General features: G+C 42.5%; 2 pseudogenes; both read right to left on the reverse strand.

Moving 5' to 3' along the window:
• Nucleotides 1–1,778: 1,778 nt before the first annotated feature.
• On the reverse strand, nt 1,779–15,017 carry LOC124979319 (pygopus homolog 1-like; annotated as a pseudogene).
• A 5,025-nt stretch (nt 15,018–20,042) lies between these two features.
• LOC124979700 (progressive ankylosis protein homolog) lies at nt 20,043–21,753 on the reverse strand (annotated as a pseudogene).
• Between the last annotated feature and the right edge of the window lie 323 nt (nt 21,754–22,076).

The raw sequence follows: 22,076 nt of genomic DNA on the forward strand, positions 1-22,076 counted from the left end.
CTAGTGGGGGACCAACAATATGTTGCCCAGCTGTGTGGCCTCCAAAATTAGTGCTTTTTAAGTTCAAGTAAGGGCAAGTAAAGCTAGAGATTTTATTTAGGTTTTTACTTGGTGACAACAGATTATCAAAGCAGTGGCTTCAAACAGCCATTTATTAACTTGAAGTTTTGCAGGTTGGAAATCCAAGTATGGTATGGCTGAATTCTTTGCTTAGGTCTCCAAGGTTGAAATCAAAGGGGTTGACTGGATGGAGTCTCATCTGGAGGCAAAGGAAGGATCTACTTCTAAACTCACTCAACTGATTAGCCGAACTGAGTTCCATGAAGTCCCCATTTCCTTGCTGGCTGGCAGTCAAAAACTGTTTTCAGTTCCTAAAGGAAGTCCATATTCCTTGAGAGATTGTCCCTTCATCTTTAAAGTCAATAATGAAAAATTTCTTTAAAAATGAACACCCTCACATGGTAATTTCTCTCATCAGGAAAGTTCCATTCTTTTTAATTTTTCAACTGTTGAGGCCAACTAATTTGGGACCTTAGTTAAAACATTTACAGAAGGACTTAGCTTAGTTTTTGTTTGGATAACAGAACTGCATCTACATACACCAGGAGCTAAGAATGGGGACATTTTATAATTCTATCACACAATGCAAACCTAGCCCAAAGAACATAGTTTTGGTGATATTAATATCAGAAAAAGTAAAATTTGTGGTAAAGTATTATTAAAGATATATACTTCATATTGACAAGTGGAAGATATGACAATTCTACAGAAAGATAATTCTAAGGAAGATTTGTAATTCAACAAAAAGATATAAAAGTCTTAAACTTATATTCACTAAATGATATATAAAATATATGAAGCAATAATGAATAGAAATAAAAGAAGAAGAAAGTAAACCTAAAAGTCACAGATTTGAAGATTGAATTCCTAGTGGCTAATAGAACCAGCAGAAAAGTAAATCAATAGGAATGTAGATTGGAAGAATATTATTAATCAATTGGATTTAATATTTATACAACATTACATCTAAATGCCAAACTTTGAAGTGAAAATTCTTACTTCCACATTATTTTCAAGGGACTATAGCACACTAACCAAACTCAGTCAGAGGTTGGGCCATAAGGTAAACTTCAACAAACTTCTGTTGATTGAAATAATACTGTGTGTTCTTTAACTACAGTGGAATTAAACTAGCAAATTTTAAAATTAATCAAAGATCAGAAAGGTGACAATAAGGTTATAAAATATTGTTACTGAATGAAGAAAATATATCAAAATCTATGAGCAGAAAAATTAGCTCAAAATCAATTGTAACCCTATACATAAAATCTAAAACCATAAAATTTCCTTAAGAAAGATAAGTGAAAACATTCAGGATGCTAATGTAAGTAAAGATGTTTTAGATAGGACCCAAAAGATATTACCTCTAAAAATGAAAGATATATTGACATCCAACCAAATAAAATGACTGCCTTCAAAGATGCCACAAAGAAAAATTTAAAAAAGCTAAAATCAGAGTATTTACAACAAAAATACCTGTCAAAGGATTTATATCTAGACTATATTAAGAACACAACAGTACTTATTACCTATTCTTTTTCTCCCCCACATACATTATTCAATTTAAGAGAGCAAAAAAGACAAAAGTTGCACAAATAGTGAGGTGAAATATTAATAAAACCTAAAAGTTAATGTTTCTGCATGTGCATTCAAAAAATATAAAACATTAAAATTCTCTATCACTGAACCTCTGTAATGCATAGATGGAAAACCCTACTTTAGTTAATGCTGTGATTAAGCATCACTGCCCTCTGCAGTGGACCAAAAGTTTCCCTAGTGGGCATTAACTGGACATCTTCCTCATCCATACAGGTATCAAGGCTCCAAAATGCTTCTGCAGTTAGGAAGCCATAAGCTCTTTCAGTCATTCCAGTACAGGTCTGATGAAACCATTTCTGATGAGAGGGCTCACATAAGATGGCAGATATCCTGATCATCATTCACTTCATTTGCACAAATCCATAAGGATACACTAGGCGGAAGACAAACGCTCATGACAGCGTAGGTGGAGAGAGCATTTACTGCAGTTTACAATGGTGCAGGCATCTACTGCTCCTCTAGGTGTCCTGGCTGGTTCTGTGTCCCATTTGCAAGGCTGTTATTTATAGCTTCGGTGCTACTCAAATGCCTGTTTTCTTGATTCACTGAATTGTATTAACATTTTTGTAATTCAACATTACTCTGAGTCACTGTATTCTCCATATTTAAATGAAGGGGATGAGCAGGTGAAATTTAGTAGTTTTAGTTGCTCCTTGACTAAAATCTTATATTTGGAGGTGGTACTCTTGGGCTGACCAAAAGTGTTTGAGGGAAGAATAAAGAATGATTAGACTCTAGTGGAGAAGTAAATTTTGAATTATTTCGAGAAACAAAATTAGATGTCAAATCAGAATTAAGATTCTTGGCTAGCATCCTCTGGAGGAATCTAACTGAGGCTTTCAGCAGGATTTTCTCTAAATATTAATGAGGCATGTTAACATTCTTAGTACATTAATATAAAATGAATGTCCAAGTCTTGAACTATTGTGTGATCCAAAGTTAAAAGCATGATGTGGGTTAAAATTCATGCCCAAAGGATTCTGGGGAAATGGATAACACTGAATCCTGAGTAAGGATCACAATATGGGGAAGAAATTCTGGGGTGGGGAGGAATGTAGGTGACATTCTGAATACCATTTAGGTTCCAAAGGCAGGATAAACAGGGCCAAGACACTGATTTGATGAAGACAGTGGTATAGGAAACAGTATTGTAGTTGTTGTCAAATGCATTAGCAGTCACTAGATCCTCAAGGGTTTGACTCAGTGGGGGAGCATACTCAGACAATGCAGGAATAGGTCCCTGTGTATTTGCCTTATATTTTTTCTTATGCAGACCTCCGAGTTGTACAACTGGTCCTCCTAACCCATCCAGTCCACTACTGCCACCTCAAATGCCCTTCAGAGAAATGGGATCCTTCTCCTGTTCTGTTGACACTACAGAACGCCAAGCATGACTTCTATCGCCACCCCAAGCTGTGGGAATCAGTCACTTTGCTGTGAAAGGTAGTAGCTTCTTTCCATGCTGGTGTGCTGAAGCTATGAGGTGCAGCCTAGGATGGTGGGAATGTTGGCCCTAATCACCTAAGTCTCAAAGTTAGCAAAAGATTTAAATATGTATTTAACAAAGAAGAAAGCAAAATGCCCGTCAATTGCATGAAAAATATTCAAAGCAATCATCACAGAAATGCAAACTACATACACCATGAAGCACTACTATACACATTAGAAAAGCTAAAAATTCTAAGATGACAATACTGTAAGTGATCAAGGCTAAGAGTAATTGGAAAATTCATATTTTGCGGCTGGTGTCCAAAATGGTATAGACACTTCAACAACTTGGCAGTGCCTTGTACAAGGTATACATCTGTTTGCTGTATGAACCAGCAGTTCCAAACCTAGAAATGTATGCAGTATCCATGAAAAGCTCTATCCAAAAATCATACAGATATGTTCATAGAACATTGATTCATAATAGCCCCAAACTAAAAACAACTGAATTTTCTACCATGGGTGAATAAATTGTGTATGTTATTGTGATGGGATGCTACTTGGCAATAAAAGAGAATGAAATACTGACATATGCTCCAAGAATTAAACTCAACACTGGTGACTGAAAGAAGGTAGAATCAGAAAAATAAAACCTGTACAATCTCATTTGTATGAAAGCCTAGAGAAGAAAATCTCAATCTATATTGACAAGAGTCAGAGTTTTGGTTTCTTGGGGACAGAATTGGCAGAACTGTCTGGGAAAGGAAGGAAATGGTTGTGGGTCATAAAAATGTTCTATGCCTGGTTTTGGTGGTGGTTATGCAGGTATATAAATTTACCAAAACTCACCAAAATGTGAAGTTAAACTGGGTACAACTTGTGATATATAAACTATTTCTCAATAAAAGAGATGAGAACAATTGGGTTCAGTTAAATACATACTTATGAAGAAATATACAGTGTTAAATATAAATCTTAGCAAAAAGGAAATGTCAAAATCTGTTATCTAGATTTCATTCCAAGAAGCCAGAAAAAGAATGGTGAATCATATCCAAGCAGAAGAAACTGAAAGAACATAAGTTAATGAAAAAGAAACTAGTTGTACAATACATCAGAAATGATATTGGCAAAGATTAATAAAATGTTAAATGCCTGTAAAACAAACCCACAAAAAGAGAACATGCAAATATTACCCAAATATTACCAATATGAGAACTGAAAAGGGGAATATTACTTGAATCTCACAGATATTAAAACTATAATAATAAAATATCATGAATTATTTGAAGCCCAAAATTAAGAGATTTGACAAAATATGGACAAATTACAAACAGGCAAACAAAAGAACTTACACAAGGATAAGAAACTTCAATAGTCCTAGTAAAAACAGTTGAATTCATAATTTAAAACTTTCCTACAAAGAAAACTCCTGGCTCATTTATGTCAAATATAATACCAATAATACCAATCTTACATAAACTTTTACAGAGAACCAAAACCAAACACAAAATAAGAGAAAGAAAGAAATCAAACAAAATGAAATAATTCTCATTTCATTTTATGAGCCCACCATCATCTGAGATAAAGTCTGGCAAAGATATTACAGTAAGGAAAACAGTACTGAAACATCACATGGTATTATCCCACAGAGATGTACAAATTTTATGCATCAGTTAAATTTAACAATTTTTAAAATAACAAAAAGGAAGCATATAAGATAATATGGACAGACAGAAAACCCTATATAAAAATATAAAATTGGACAATTCCTATTCAAAAGTATATAAACAAGATAACATGTAATGTCAGAATGGAATATGTAATTCAAGAATGTAAAGTTGCTTTAACATCCAAAAATGAGTCCATGGTGCATGCCTGTTGATCCCAGTCACTTGGGTAACTGAGGCAGGAGGATTCAAAATATGACAGCCTCAGATCTTGTCAAATAAACCCTGTCTCAAATATTTCAAAAAGGGCTGGAATTATAGCTCAGGGGTAGAGTGCTACTGGGTTTAAACCCAGGGTTTAATCCCAGTAGTACAAAAATCAATCCATATAGACAAATTTTGAGGGTGTAATGCTAAGTGAAACAAGCCAATCACAAAAAGACAAGCACTGTATGATTCTCCTTATATTAGGTAGCTAAAGTATTCAAATTTGTAAAGACAGAAAATAGAATGGTGGCTTCCAGGGGCTGGGAAGTGGGGTAGAGAATGGTGAATTTCTTTTCAGTGGGTGGTGATTTTTGGCTTTGCAAGATGAAAAGCATTCTGGGCATGGATGTGAGTCGTGGATACACAAGAATTTGGGTATCATTAATACCACTGAAATGTATAGAAAAAAATGGTTAGGTGGCAAATTTTAATGTCATGTGCATTTTACCACAATTTAAGGAAATACAAAAATCAATGCATATAATTCAATCACATTAACAAGATAAGAATCATTCCTAGAGTTGCAAAACAAGTATTTAATGAAATTCAACACCTGCACCTGATAATAAACCTCAGAAAACTAGAATTTGAAGGAACTTCCTTAATGTGATAGACCTTATCTAAAATTTACCTCATCTCCTACTAATGATGAAATTATTCATTTTTCTTTAGATTTGTAAAAAATTCAAAAATGTCTACTGTCTCTACTTCTGGAGATCCTAGCCAGTGCAATGAAGAAAATAATGGTATAAAGATTATAAAGGATAAAGTAACACTGATTTTTATGTATACACATACTATCTATAATAATGTAAATATTGAAACATAGAAAATCTAAAACAGTGAACAAACCATCCAATTTAGCAAGGTAACTGGTTTTAAGGCTAACTTTTTAAAAAACATGTACATATACACACATACATACAAAATATATTAGTTATATATATTGTAGCAATAATCAAAAAATGAAATTTAAAAATAGCATTTAAAGTATCAAAAACATCACTAAAGGCTAGACTAACAAAGCTACAATAAAAAATATAGCAAAACTTTTGATATTGAAAAACAGTGCAAGACTTCTACATAGCTAAAACAAAATTAGTGATATTAAAATATCTACAATAAATTCAACTTAAGCATGTCCATAAATTGAAAGTGTCAATATTGTTACTATGTCTGTTCACCCAAAATTAACATATGTATATATTTGAGGTAATACCAATCAAGATTCCAGCTTTTTGTGTGGAATAATGTTTTAAAAAATCATTCTTAAATTGATTATGAAAATGCCAATGACCTAGAGTAGCAGTGATGGTTTTGAACAAGAGGGAACAAGTGGAATACATATACCATCAGTTTTCCTTAAGAACATTTGGTATTGGTACAATGATAAACCAATAGGACACTAGAACAGGGTAGTTTAGAAGACCTTTACATATATGTTGATTTATCCTACATGTTCCACTACAACCGAAGTAAGGAGGGAAGTTGTGTTTTCAGTGAAAATGATGTTAAACAAATTTTATATTTATCTGAGAAATTGTCAATTTGTTCTCCACTCCACATGATACATAATTTTTTTTTCACATGGATCATAAAGATAAAAGTGAAGAGTAAAGTTGTAGATATATGGAAGAAAATGTAGGAAAAAAAATTTATGACCTTAAATTAGGAAAAGATTTCTCAAACGTGGCATTAAAAAATCACATTACAACCAGAGAAACAACATGTATCCCATTTGTTTACAATAAAAAAATTTAAAAAATAAATAAAATAATAAAAAAAGAAAAAAAGAAAAAGCACTCTTCATAAACATTAAGAACTTCTATTCATCAAACTATATCATCATTTAGAGAGCAAAAAGCAAGTGGTGTGAGTAGATGCTATTTGCAATACAAATATCGAAAAGATATATTGCATCCAGAATAAAGTATCCTACAAATGAACAAAAAAACAGTTCCTTGGGTTAAAGAGGGCATTCATAAAGTCAATAAGACTCTAAGAGGTTCAACATTATTAGTTGCTGAGAATATGTAAATTAGACCCAAAATGAGATACCAGCACACACTAGAACCAGGATGTCACAGTTTGGATCTTGAATATCCCTCATAAGTCAGTATGTTAAAGGTTTGGTCCCCAGGATGATTCTATTGGAAGGTAATAGAACCTTTGAGCATTGGGGTCTTGTGGGAGATCCCTAGATCAGTAGGGATGCACCCCTGAAAGGGACCACAGTGCAAGGGTCTTTTTGCCTCCTGCTCCTGGCTCATGATGTAAGCAAGTTTGCCCCACTACTCACTCCTGGGCTTTGTCCCAGGCCCAAAGCAGCAGGGCCAATCAAGCATGGCCTGGAATCTCCAAGTCTATGAGACAAAACAAACCTTTTCTTTTTATAAGTTAATTCTCTAAGGCATTTCATTATAGTAATAGAAAGCTAACTAGCAAATTGTCCTTGGTTCCTTATCACTCCATTAAAACTGCCAAATCATGGGGATGCCAAAATCATCCCCATAACCTAATCCAAAGACACTCTTCAGTCTTTTGTTATTTTGACCTGCTAACAATGCTCCTCTTGTTGAAAGGCTTTGCCCCTAAGAGATTTACTTGCTTAATGACATTTAGCTGGACATTACTGTTTTTCATTTTTGGATGATCTTACCTGGTGTAACTGTTCCACAACTGATTTATCTGTTCTCCAGGCATCAAATGTAGAGGGTTTTTTTTCTCCCTATTTCCAAATATTGCTGCTTTGAGCAAGATGACTAAGTTTGAAGGCAACCCCAACAACTCAGAGAAATCCTTAGCAACAGAGCAAAACCCCGTCTAAAAACCAAAAAAAAAAAAAAAAAAAAGACCAGGGATATAACTCAATGCTAACGTGCCCCTAGAATCAACCCCACTTACTAAAAAAATAATATAAAGAAAACAATAATAAACTTAGACCTGTCTGGCATTTACCTTTGTAAGAAAACTTAATCAGTCCCCCTGACATTTTGTGGCCAAAGAGAAATGAGACTGCACTGATTAGAAAAATGCAGATAGGCATATCACAGGGCTAGAATGATGACTGATGAGTTGCTGGCGACTAGCAGGAGATGAGGAGGGAATAGTTATGGACACCTGATTCAGGAAAATGTTCTGGAACAACATAATGGTGATAAATGCAGAGTTTGAGAATGTATGTAATGCCAATAAACTGAATCTTTTAATAATGAATAAAATCTTTAAGAGAAACTAATTTTAACAAAAATACATAAAATAAAAAGCAGGAAAAAAGAAATAGCAGGGAAGAATAAGGGCAGCTCTTGGGTATGAACAGGTGTAAAGGGACACTCAGTGGGTGTTGCTGGCTGAAGGTCACTATGTGCTGCTGGCCTGGCTCTGCCATTGCAGGTGTTTCCAGCTCCAGCTATCTCTCAGGGGATGGAGGTAGTAGAAGTTGAACCAGTTTCCATAAGCACCAGAAGTGTCCCTGAAGTTGCAAGAGAAGTAAAGATCACCAAATATCTATGCTCCTTCCAGGGACAAAATATTTCCCACTGCCTTTCACAGAGCTCCACACACATCCTCCCCTGGGAAGTTTTTCCAGAATGCATGCAGACAGTGATGGTTCTGCTTCTCATTGTGCCTGCCCCACCCCAGTTTCTGGAAGATCTGCTCTGCATGTCCAGCCTGTTTAAACTCCTCATGCTTACACTGCCCACCCCAGTCTCCTCAATTTCAGCCTCTTTCTACATGGGCTTAGGATTCTTGAACAAGGCCAGGGCCATGTGGTCTTGGTGTACCATGCGGTAGCCTGTCACAGTGACCTGGTTCTGCATATTACCAGGTGGATAGTAAAGCAAGTGCAAGTCAAGGAGTGAGGAGACCACTCAGGAGGGATGAGAGGCAAGAGCATGAGAGGCCTGACCTTTTCTCCCATGAGGTCAGTCTTCCTGGCACACACTCTTTGGAGGAGCAGGCTGAGGCTCAGAGAGGTGCCCAGTCAGTTCCTGGACTCACAGTTGTATGTGACCCTGCCCCACTGGGCAGGACTTACCTTCCCAACATTAGGTCCAGCTCCCGTAGGGTGAGAAACGAGATAGTGGACATGGAAGAGGAGTTGCATCTGGAAAGCTGGCTCCAGAGTCTCCACCAGGCTTTCCAATGAGTTTGCTTGGAACACACATAAAATGCTGATATCATCCACATCGGTAGCCACCTCTCCCTTCTGGGGTGGGACATTGAGGAGACATAGATCAGTGGCCAAAATGTAACCCTCCAGGCATGTCTGAGTCTGGGGGTGAGTGCAAAATACAAAGCTCATAGCAGCTTGTTTCTGAGCAGAACAGGAAAACCCCAACACAATGGCTGGCAGGTTTGAAGGTGGGATTGCAGAGGGAATATTTAGAAACATTAGCATGTTCAGGTCATTTTGTTGGCTGATAAGAAGTTGCTGCATTAGGAGCATTGTCTCATGAGTCCCAACAGAACATCACCTTTTAGAGATGAGAAAACAGGCTTATCAAAGACAGGAGGGTTCCTGTCTGAGGATGCCCAGGACAAAATTTTCTGTGGCACTGTTGGAATGGCTCCAGGAAGTAATGAGGTCCAGGTCCCACAGTCCTGAAAGTCTGAATGGCAGTGGGAACTGGGTCCACCTAGAAGGTGATGAAACCCATGAAGTTCCAGCTCCTGCTCTCAGAGTCTGGGCTGTGATCCTTGAGAGCGCAAGTGAAAGAAATAAACCAAGTGGCAGAGAAATGAACCAAGTTGCAAGAGTCCTCTGACGTTTTGACTAAATGCAGCCCTACTAATCCTGATGATGTGTAAGACTTGGAGAGAGTGTGGAGGGACAGTCAGGTCACTGCCACCTGGACACCTGGGTGCAGGACTTGTAATCAGTTGGATGGCAGAATGAAAAATCATCAGAAGAAAGGAAGTGAAGTACTGTCAGTGTCACTGTTCTGATGTCGTCACTAATATGGGGACAGTGACCTTGCATCAGGCCAAGGCTAAGACTGTCTGAGAGGGTGGTGATGGGAAAGAACTTGGTGCTCAGAACCCTTATGGTTCATGTCTCTGCCCCTCCACCTTCCAGCCCTACAAGGAAGGTGGTCAGGGTGGTGTCTGGGGTGAGTCTTTTTTAGGCCCTGGCTGCAGAGTCCCCTCTGCTCCCACACTCACCCTGTGGCCGAGCTCATTCCCAGTGGTTGGGTCAGCATGTTAAGAATGCAGGTACCAAACAGGAGTGCCCGGAGGAGAATGAGGAAGCATCTGGCCATCAGGAGGAGCCAGGAAGTCCAGCTCCAGATATTGCTCCAGATGCTCCAAGAGTTAGCTAATTCTTGTCTCTTTTTTGTATTGTGCTCTTTCAATTGTTGAGCCATGTCCCTGGTTATCCCTGAGTGGTTTATATAAGAATAGAATTCTTCATTTAAAAAAAGGTAAAGTTCCTCCTTTTCAGCAGTTATCAAATCTAGTCCTCTTCAGTTCATCAAACTACTGATGCTAAGGAGTCTAATTGGTCTTATAGGACCACTATTGATTGGCCACTTGCTTTATGTCACCTGCCATTTCCCTAGATAATTGATTACAGAAGCTAGCTGATGAGACAATTCCTGCCATTCCAGTTCATATTCCAGTCCTGATCCCCAGGGCAACCAGCAGTGGAATGAACTGGATTGTCCTTTTTCTTCAGGTATGTGCTGCTAGAGGTACAATGAGTGTTCAGTTGTAGGGGGCTATGTCTATTTGTGGGGTGAGGAAAGCCAGAGCACATGTGCCTTTCCATTTAGTTGTTCAGCATAAATAGGTATGTATTCTTCATACAAAGACAAGATCTGGGTGAGGACCTTGTATTGGGTCATTTAAGATCATCAGCCCATTTTTCTTCAATAGTTTTCACTGGTCATTAGTTAGGTTTCCCACTGGGATTGTTTTTCCCTTATTACTGGTAATGCAAGTGGTAGTTTTTGATACCATTCCATGCAGAATTTTCTTGTTAAAGAAGTGTTCCGGAGAGAGCCTTTGCTAGTCAAATTTGTTAGGGGTGCCAATGTGGCTAGGTACTGGGGAGCCTCCAGGGGTAAGCAGAGCCAATAGTCTTTTGCTAAATGGGGTTTAGATCATTGAGAAGGGGGTGAGTTTTGCTTAGGATCTGATATAACTCAGGGTCTAAATCATGTGTCTTACTTGATTTGAGTCTAGATAGGGGTCAAGGGGCTGGTTTAGTTTCTCAACAAGTGGGGCTTGAAAATTTGGGGCAATCTTGGTCTGGGAATCCCCAATATTCTCAAATTGTTACGTTTCCTCTTCAGTATATCTTCCCGCATTTGTGACAGGAAAAAAAAAAACTTTTCTGTCAGGTAACATTTGCTTGGCATTTTAGGTACAAGTACATTGGTGATTCTGTCATCCCTTTTATGTCTGGAGAAGCAGAAACTGGGGGGATGGGAATGGATGGGGGAACATACTCTTCAGGAGGAAGTGCAGCAGAGCACATAGGGCATGTTTTCACGTTGCAAAGATTTGTCCCTCATGAATGCAAAAAACATGTATAATACATGTATCGAGTCTTTTGTTCCAGGAGGAAGAAATGTATTTCTGACAGGTACATAGTGGAAAAGGACTGGGACTCATTGCCCCAGGACTTAGACACAAGTCATTACAAAAAGCAGCAGATTCCCCCTAGTAGTCTTACCATGCTTAAGTCAAATATGGCTAGAGCAACCCTCTGCATTCAATTCTAGTCATTTGGGGCTGCTGCAGTCAGACCTATGGATAACAGCAAGGCAGTTAATGTCATTAGTCCTAGTCCAACAGCTTGACATTGTGACCATTGCTCTTATTTGTCCCTTATTGAATTCCTCAAGCTTCCACCATGGGTTGGCCAGTCAGCCTTCAGGTTTGCAACTGGAAGGAGCAGGGCTGTAGTTTCCTCAGGTCTTTGTAGCTGGCAATTAATGTCTGTGGTGTGGTCTCTGGAGTGTTGGTCTGAGTGGGTTACTGGGGTTGGCCTGAGATGTCCAGGAGGTGGATTTCCCAGTACCAACTGCCTTTTTAACTGGAGAGTTGTATATCCATGGGCCTATTCCTGCCACTTTAATGGCAGTGGGAGAGGTTAATTTGACTATATGAGGTTCCCACAGGTGGGTTGAAGTGGCTCCTTCTTCCGATGTTTAATCCACACAGAGTCTCTGGGCTGGTGTGAGTGCACTTGGTTTCTGAGTGAGAGGGGAGCCCTCTCCTGAACATCTCTAGCTATCTGGTGAAGAGTCTTTCCTAGGGCCTGGAGTTGTTAGGACAGACTAAACTCATCTATCTGACAGGATTTCCTATTAGTTTATTTATTGCAGGTGGGAGTCTCCCAAACAGAGTGCTTCCAGGTATACAGGGGACCTGGAGGAGAGCTATAGGCAGGAGATCTACCCATGAAATCCCTGTTTTGTGACAGAGTTTAGCAAGGGTAATCTTTAGGGTGTGGGTCTTACATTCAACTTTCCCTGAACCCTGTGCTCAGTAGGTGGCATGTAGCTTCCATTTGATTCCCAATATTAGGGTAATGCCCTGGGTAACTCCCAAAGGTGGGTCCATTGTCTGACCTGAAGAACAGGGGCAAGCCCTGTCTGGGGATTTCTTTTAACAGTTTTAGTCACTTCTCAGGTCAGTTCTGTTTGTTTCTCCACCCATCAGGTATCAGTATCCCTTGCTTGGTTTAACTTCCATGAAGTCTACCTCTGTGTCTTCAAAAGGTGAAGTCCTAATGGTCTGGGCCCCTGATGCTGGGTTGGCTGCCCACTTCTGGGGTGCAACATGGAGGAGACGGAGAATCAGTGGCCAAAGTGTGACCCACCACAAGTGTCTGGGGATAGAGTCTAGTTCAAAATACAAAGCCTTAAGGGGCTTGTTCCAGGGAGGAGAGAAGAGCCCCAGAACAACAATGGCTGGCAGAGTTCAAAGAGAAACTGCCAAGGGAATACACAGTAGCAGCTTCAGACCAGTTTATTAGAAGACAAGAGGTGGTAGCTCCATGCATTAGGAGCATTATCCCATGAGTCCCACCAGAACATTGCCTTCTGGAGATGAGAAAACAGGTTCATTCCAGACAGGAGGATCCCAAGTGAGGATGCCCAAGACATCATTCTCTGTGGTGCTGTTGAATTGGCTCCAGGAGGGAATGAGGTCCAGTTCCCATAGTCTTGAAAGGCTGAATGGCTGTGGGACCTGGGTCTGCCTGGAAGGTGGTGAAGCCCAGGGGGCCCCAGTTCCTGCCCTCAGAGTCTGGGGTGTGTTCCTTGAGACAGCAAGTGACAGAGAAATGCCGAGTCCAATTGGCAAGAATCAATCTATTTTCGCTAAATGCAGTCCTACTAATCCTGATGATATGTAAGACTTGGGAGAGTGTGTGGAAGGACAATCAGGTCACTGCCACTCACTCAGGTGAGTCCAGGAGTTACAATCAGCTGAATGGTGGAATGTAAAATCATCAGGGGAAGGGAAGTAAAAGAGTGTCCATGTTGCTGTTGTGATGTTGACACTAATCTGGAGAGAGTGGACTTGCAGGCTGGCAGAGAAGGTGGGGATGGGCAAGGAGTTGGTGCTCAGAATCCTATGGTTCAGGACTCTACCGCTCCACCTTCCAGCCCTACAAGGAATGTGGTCATGGTGGTATCTGGGCTTGGAGTCCCCCTCTGTTCTCTAGGTTCTGACTCTGGAGTCCCCTCTGCTCCCACACTCACCCTGATGTCAAGCTCATTCGCTCATTCCTACTGGGGGTCGGCCCTGGCTCTTCCACCATCACTTTGGAGCTGAAGCCCCTGCACCAGTTCTCCTCACTGAGAACCTGCAGAGAGCAGGTAAACAGAGATCCTGGTAGCTGGCAGGGAGACCCAGGTCCTGCCTGGTCTCTGTTTAGATTGTTTCTGCCAATTATGTCATCCTCCCCAAACCTCATACAGATCCTGTGTTCCAGAGTTCTACCCTAGGAGGACAGGAGATGACACTGGGGCCTCAGAATAAATCCTGGACACTCCCAGTCCCCATTTCCAGCCTGTTCTTGGGATTACCATGACAGGACACCTGACTTACAATCTCCTGCCACCTGCTCCTGCCTCAGCTCCCTGTTCCTGCAAACTCAGGAGGAAGACGTTGCAGGGTTACTCATCGTGGTGGATTCTCTTGTGTTCACTTGCCCTGGGTTGTCAGGTTTGGGCCTTGGTCATCTCTTACTACACGGGCAGAGCTGCTGGGAGTGAAAATGCAACAAGCACCCCATTTTTTGTAAGAAATTCTGTCATCAGGGCATCCTGGGGTGGGTTCTGGGGAAGGGACCATACAACCAGAGAGGGAGGTCTGACTGTGGGGCCTCCTATAGCATTGACCTCTAAGTAAACAGCAGAACATCTTTCCTGGTGAATGTATTTCACCAAAATGAGCTGAGAAGGAGGCTGTTGCTAGAATATGGGTGCCTGGTTACAGGGATCCAAGTTCTGTTTGGATCTATCACCAAGGAAGGGAGGCCATGTCTTGGGGGTCCCTGAGCTGACCTGTCCTCCAGATAAAATTACATATGTGCCTCTAGGTTACTTTTGACTCTCCTCCAGCCCCATGACATTTCCATATGTGCACACAGCCATCTCCAACACTGTCCTCCACATTCTTTGACATGCTTGGGTACAGTGGGGTCCCAGCTCTGAGACAGACCTGGGTCTAGACTCAGCTCCTCCTCCTGTCTTCTCATGTGACCTTGGACAAGTCATCATGTCTCTCAAGGCTTCCCCAGTCTCCCTCAGCACAGTGCGGTCATCATAGCATCTGCTTCCTAGTGATGTCACAGCATATGTGAGATATCACTTAGAAAACCTGCTGCCACATATGTGTAATGCACAGTAATAGAGATAAAATATAGCAACAGGTGGGATGTCATATAGAATAGAGCTAAAAGCAGACCTAGCCTCCTACCTTGTGACTTTGGAAATGCCATTTTTCTTCTTGACCTTCTTTCCCCTTCTGCATTGTGAGAGGGTTGGAATGCAAGTAGTGAGGATATCCTCATCTCCCTAGGCCTTCTAGTTGCTTCCATTGTCTTTAGATCCAGATCTATGTGGCTCAGCCAGGCCTGTGTGCTGGGCATACTGCTTATCAGCTTCTAGCTCCCCTCACCCTGGTGTGCACATCTGAGCAGTACCTTCCCCCTCAGTGTGACCTGGGCTTAGTCTCTCCCTGTGACCTCTGGAACATGAAAAATGTTCATGTGGTGTCACCTCCAAGATTGACTTATCAAATGACTGTGGCTAACATCTTACTCTCCTTCTTGTTTCTTTCTTCTTCTTTTGGTGTTGTTTCCTTGTCCCTCTCTCCCTGGGATCTCTGACTCCACGGAAGCTGCTGCTTTTTCTGTAGTCCCCTAAGGAGAGGCTCATGAGTCTAAAGACAGAGATGGCAACAGATGAGGAGAAATGTGGCCTTGTCCTAGCCGAGTCCTGCCAGTAACCTTGTGACTCAGCTGGGAAACACCTTGCCATACTGAGCCTCAGCTGAGAACATGGCCCCAGCTTCATTGGAGACATGGCAGAAAACCCAGCCAAGATCTTCACTTCTGATGTTTGTTGTTACATCTGCTCCAAATAGGGTTGGGTCACTGTATAATCTGGCAGTCCCTGGAATCTGCCCCCACTTTGCTCCTTCCCTCCCCTTCTCTCCTCCTAGACTCACTCCAGCCACACCTCCTCCTCTGGACAACTCACTTCTGACTTTGAATCTATCAATAGTTGATCCTCCTTCCTAGTGCAGGGCTGGATCCCACTTGGCCCTAGATCTAAGGATTGAGTCACCTCAGTGAGGTCCCTCAGATGACCTCTTGTAGAGACTGAGTGTTCCCTCAGAGCTCCAGGGCTTATTTTGATATAACACTTGGTCTTTTCTTTCAGTTACATTTCTCTAGTGCTCTGTCCCTCTATTCCCCCAGATTTGAGCTCTCAAATGGCAGGGACCTTACTGGTCTCTTGCTTTGTAGTTCCCATGCCTCACTCAGCACATGGAACAACATAAGCATTTGGGGCACAGTGATGGAAGAAATGAGAGTCTCTGGTCTCTTGAGCAGGTTCCAGTGAATGAGCAGCTCAGAGAGTGGAGATGGATGCTCCTAATGGGAGGTGCAGTTCTGTGTGGTGGCAGGGAAATGGCCAAAGGCCCTCTGGTGGCTCTTCCTGGTTTCAGGTGCTCCAGCAGAGCACCCTCTGGTGGCCTGTGCTCACCCTGCACCCATGGAGGAAAAACCACCACAGTAAACAGGGCTTTGCTTGAGTGACTTCTAGTCCTCAGATTACCAGGTACCTGGGGACAAAAAAACATAGGTCCTGAAGGATCTGGGTACATTAGAGGGACCTTCTTTTTCCCCTACTGGCTACAATGGCCCAGAAGGCCATTGACCTCCCAAAGTTTTTTCACCACAGCCAGGGCAAGGACTGACCTAGGAAGTCAGGACCCAGGTTTCTCCTATGGATTCTGTCCTTGTCTTGTGCCTTGGGCCAGTCCATGCATGTCACTGGGTCTTGGTTTCCCAAATGTCCAATTAAGTGTTAGAGTGGAACTAACACACAGGCACTTATGGTAGATGCTGCATAGTTTCCCAAGCTGGCTAGGGTTGGACAGGTTGGTGCTTCAGGGCCCCAAGTTACTGTCTTCCAGGATGGATGCAGGTGCACCCTGCTTGGTGCAGCCTGGCCTTGTTTTCATAGCCTGTGTGTGCTGCAGTCAGCACGTGCATGGAACCAGTGCCACTTAGCACTTTCACAGGGATACCATCATTCCTAGTGTGAAACCCTATTTCTCCCATCTCTCCAATGCCAGAAAGTATAATCAGCCTCACTTAGCCATATGGATGTCAGGGGAAGGGTGGACCCCCAAAGCAAATATGAGGTGCTCTATTAGAAGTGGGCTTGAATGGGAGCCAGGTGAAGGCACCAGAGCCTCAGAAACATGCTTGACATCCCCTCCCTGTCTCTCTGATCAGAAAGGAATATGTATGTTCCACAAGAGAGGGAAGAGTATGGCTTGAGTTCACACAGTGATTCAAGGAGAAATTGGGGACAGAAGAGTGTGGGGGGGCAGTGATGAGAATCTTCTTCGTGCTATGGAAGAACTGGAGGTGTTGCTTCATGCTGACCTGGACTGCACCCATGCACTCACCTCACTGACTCTCTGTCCCAGCCTCTCTGGAGCTGGTTTTCATCCCCGAGTCTGGCCCTGGCCCCAGATGCTACATTTCAGAGGGTTTGAGGAGGAAAGAGGACAGAATGCTGCACAGTTATGTTGATTCCATGAGAGCTGCTCCCCAAGTCCCCAAATTCCTTCTGCTCCCTTCTCATCAGCTTGAACTGTGGTCATTCTTAGCTGCAAAAGAGGTGAGGAATGAGAAGCTTAGTTTTGTGAGTTGGTTGCCCTATAATCCAAGTCTTTGTTCTGAAGAAATGGACAAAGTTAAAACCATGTGTTCACAGACTCTTCCCTTCCTAAACTCCAAGATTAAGGGGAGGAAGTAGAGTCTTTTGAAGGTGCTGGGCAATGGTTTATTTGTTACCAAACCAGGCCTGTCATGCCTTCTCGCAGTATGCCCATCCTAGAGACAAAGCATTTTGCAAAAGAGAACTTTTTCACAAAGGCAACCAAGTGTGGAGGTGGGATTTTCAAATGTCTAATCTGCCTCCCTGAGGCTAAGTTTCAGGGTCACTTATGGGATAAGGGAGCAGGTGATGGTGATTGAAGATGAAGTAATCTGTGGTCCATGCAAGCAGAGTCTATATTGATGGCTCTTCGTAGGGCATATTTTTGGAACAGAGTCATGTCAGAATGGTGTGGTTTTCAGTCTTCTGGCATCAAAGTCCCCTGTTAAAGACTTTCAGGTCCAAATTGACAAAGGTGGCCTTCCCATCCCTGAAAGGTGACCAGACTCACATCAGAGATTATTAATATATTGCTCAGCTGTGGGACATCCAAAAGTGGTGACTTTTAAAGTGAATTAAAAGTCAGTAACTCACAGCAAGTGAAGCTGAAAGGATTATTTGAGGATCTCTTGAACCCCATGCCCACTCTTTTCTTGATGATTCTTCATTCTCAGAGAGAGGGGTGAAGTCTGGGCTCTGCCCCAGGACATTTGTTGGGAAACCTGTCTTTAGTTCCCTGGAAGAGTGGCTTGAGTCTCTGTGTGGTCTTTCATTTGATATGCCCCAAAAGAGCTGCAAGAAAATTCTCTCTTACACTTATATGGGGTGGGGAAGCAGAGGGTGGTGGGGGCCTTTATGGACACAGCATGTAGATGCATAAGTTGGTCATATTAGAACCATGACTATGATGCTCAAACTCACAGGAATGATGAAGTTAGAATTAGGGTTTTGAGAGCAAAGCTGAATGAAAAGTTTTCAGGAATTGGTGGGTTAAATATCCAGCTATAAAGAATATACCATCATTGACACAGCATGCTTCTAGACTTGCTCAAAATTAAATGTCTGTGATGAAGGAAGTAAATGCTTTGACCCCAGGACACTTCAACACCCATGGTCAATATCACTAATGAAGATATTTCACACTCAGTAAAACCATTCATGGTTCAGCCTTCACATGGTAATACTGGTAATTTAAAAATAATTGATGTAAAAATATTTTAAAATATTTTGCTATGCAGGGTTTGATCCAGGACACTTGAAAAGGCATAGTGATTGCTAAATCAATTTTTTTAATAGTAGAGACATTTTATTGAAAATGTGAAAATAGGAAATGTATTATAGCCTAAAATAAATTACATAACATATACTGCATATATTTATATCTTTAAAACATTTTTTTTGTTTAGGTTCTTTCAGTGTAGTGATTTTGACTAAAACAAGAATTTAGTGAACTGTGTCCATAATTTTTTAAAGGAAAAAACCCACTTTCCAAAACTTAGAAAAATATACTGCACTAAATGGATTTCCAATGCATTATTTCAGGGAATATCACAGTGACTTTGATAATTGTTTATAAAATGTCTTGCTTTATGGTGTGTGTGAGAGGGAAGCACCATAGTACACTCCGAATTACCTGTACCACAGAGGCGAGACTAGGAATTGCAGAACCAGGTAATAAATCTACTTTAAAAGTTATGAGACAGCAACCTGGCATTAGAGTGCTAGATTATGACTTAAAGCTTCAGTTCATCATAAAAACTAAATGGAAATTTAGAAGGCTCCGTTCAACTTGCTCTAGTGCCATATTCAGGAAAGCACTAGAAAAGCAAGCCTGGGGCAAGTCATGCGGAGGGATGCTGACACATTGGGAAATGCGCTTTTGTGACTGCTGTAAGGTAGCTCGTGTACACACACGGTGGGGTGTGAGAGCCCACTCAGATCTAGGAAAACGAAAAGTGAGATGCTAGTGATCATGTCAGTTTGCTGCTCCGATGGCGTTACAAACGCTCCTATAGAGTATTTCCATACTTTGGCCTCGTGTGGTCACAGAACTGTTCCTCAGTGTGCACGGCAGCGAGGCTGCAGCTCGTTGCTCACCATCTGTAGGCGGTTTAGGACTCCATGGTGGGAGGGAGGTGAGGCTGGCCACAGGGCTACATCTCTGTACAGCCTTGTCAGTGGGAAACAAATCAGAGGCTGAACTTCAACCTGCTGATTCTTAAAGCGACAAAGTGGGCCAGGAAAGAGTCCCTGGCCTGCTGGGCAGTGGTGGCCTGAGAGGCGATGGCACAGCCACAGTCCTTTGGTTCTGAGTGGAGATTGTCGGAGGGAGGAGTGGACACTCTGACCACAAGGCAGTTATGTCTTCTGGGTTTTCAAGAAGCAGGGGCACAGAGCCGATGGTTTTGTCTATTTATAAAGTGGCAGTAAAGACCTTTCTTTAGGTCCCCACATCAGTGTGAGCATGCCCAGTATGCTAGAGAATTTACATGAAACCTTTGATCAAGGCCTCTCATTACAAAAAAAAAAAAAAAAAAAAAAAGAATGAAACACATGGGAGAGGAGATGATGCTGAAGTGCCATCCCAACTGTCCCTGCAGTGCCCATGGTGTCCTGTGCCTTAGTCATTCTCCTCTCTCATTTCTACAGTGTCTGTCACCTCCTCTGTTGGAGGCATGTCAGTCATGGCAGAGTCTTCCCCCTCAGTGGCTGACTTGTTCTCCATCTTCTTTTTCTGTTTCCAATAGACATAGCAGGCTGCAATGGTGACCATGGTGGATTCTCCCACGAACCCTGCTAGGAGGGAGCCCGCATCCAGGGTGGCTCCATGCATCCCTAAGTAGGGCAGGACCACAAGGCTGGTGATGAGGACGATGATTCGCAGCATGGAGCTAGGCGCCAGGACAAAGGTTTTCTTCAGTGTCATCAACCACCCTGTGAGATGGGCCCTCAGAGTGACTGGCACCAGGAAGGAGGAGAAGATGCGCAGAGGAACGACACAGAGTTCTGTGAAGATGAAGTCCACACCTATGATGTCTATCAAAATTTTCTCGGAGACATTGGGGGTCCAGAACATCACAAAGCAGAGCATCAGAGACAAGGCCATGCAGACTAATGTGAACTTCTTGACGTGGGTGGCCGTGACAGTGTTGCTTGTGCTCACCAGTTTATTGCTGGGGTTTTTCTTGTCAAAAGCAGGATAGCACAGATTTCTGTCAACCAACCATATGGCATGTGACCCACGGGGTATGTCGCTGTCAAAATTGCCATTGCCTCTGTAGCTGCAGAACTGCCACCAAGGTCCCAGGAAACAAAGAGGTTGCCAATGGGCCTGCTGATTCTCTGTGTGGCCAAAATCAGAGCCAAAGGCCACCAGAAGCTCAGCATCTTTTGTATTGTCGCATCTCCCCCCAGCTCTGGTCCGCTTAGGTCAGGGATGATGTCTTGGATGTTCTTGTAGTAGCCCAGGCACAGGGTGGTGCAGCGCAGGAGGGCACCCATGTACAAGGAGAGGATGGGGATGAGCAGGGCTCCTAGCATTCCAGGTGACTGTGAAGCAAAATGGCTAGGAAAATGACCTGAGCTATGACGTCTGAGATTGAGGCACGTCCCACCACAACTGTATTTGTGTCTTAAGAGAATGCCAGCATGGGTCCATGCCATGGCATCCATAAAAGGGAAGGCAGCGAGATACAGGAAGGCCCTTCTGGTCTTACTCCCCACCGACGTGGTGCAATTTATTGATAATGTAGTAGCCTAAGTCACTATAAGTGATCAGGGTGTGAAAGACAGCAGCCACGGGGCCGGCCACCACCATGCACAGGACGGCTTTGGTCCTGTCTCACTTGCTGTTCACAAACATCAGGCCCACGTTTTTTTTTTTTTTTTTTTTTTTTGTTTTGTTTTGTTTTGTTTTTTTGTGGTGCTGGGAATCGAACCCAGGGCCTTGTGATTGCAAGGCAAGCACTTTACCGACTGAGCTATCTCCCCAGCCCAGGCCCACGTTTTTAAAGTTACTCATGGGGCCCACGAAGAACTTCATCAGGCCCGTAGCTGGCCAGCATTTCGACTGCATCTTCCTTGACAGCAGCAATGCCCCGGTTCAAGGCCTGCTCCCCGAAGTCGATAGCTATGTTGGTGATGCCCAGAGGCACCAGGAACCCAATCAGGGGCCAGTAGTGCGTGAGCGCCAGGAATTTCACCATAGTCCCCACCGTGGGCTGACCCCACACACATCTGCCGCCGCGAGAGGAATCTGCAGGGAGGCAAGGGGCGGGCGGACGGAGTCCGCATCTGGCGGGGCCTCAGGGTGGCGGCGGCGGCTCCTCCTCGGGGCTGCGGCGCCCTCTGCAAGCGCAGCAGCTTTAGCAAGAGATCCGCAAGCCCAAGTCCATCCCTGCTGCCCTCCCACACAACAAAGATCTGCCGGGGGTGGGAAAAAAAAAAAGGAGGGACGGTGGCGGGGGCGGCAGCAGCTAAGTCAATTTTTAAGGGACAAAATCTATAATAAGTATAATGTGGACAAGATTATCAAGTCATTTCCATCAAATATAATTGATAAAATGCTTTGATTAAACTAAAAATAAATATGGATAAATGAAATTGGTATGCCATGTGATGTATTTTATAT

This window comes from Sciurus carolinensis, chromosome 3 (genome assembly GCF_902686445.1).
Source record: "Sciurus carolinensis chromosome 3, mSciCar1.2, whole genome shotgun sequence".
NCBI lineage: Eukaryota > Metazoa > Chordata > Mammalia > Rodentia > Sciuridae > Sciurus > Sciurus carolinensis.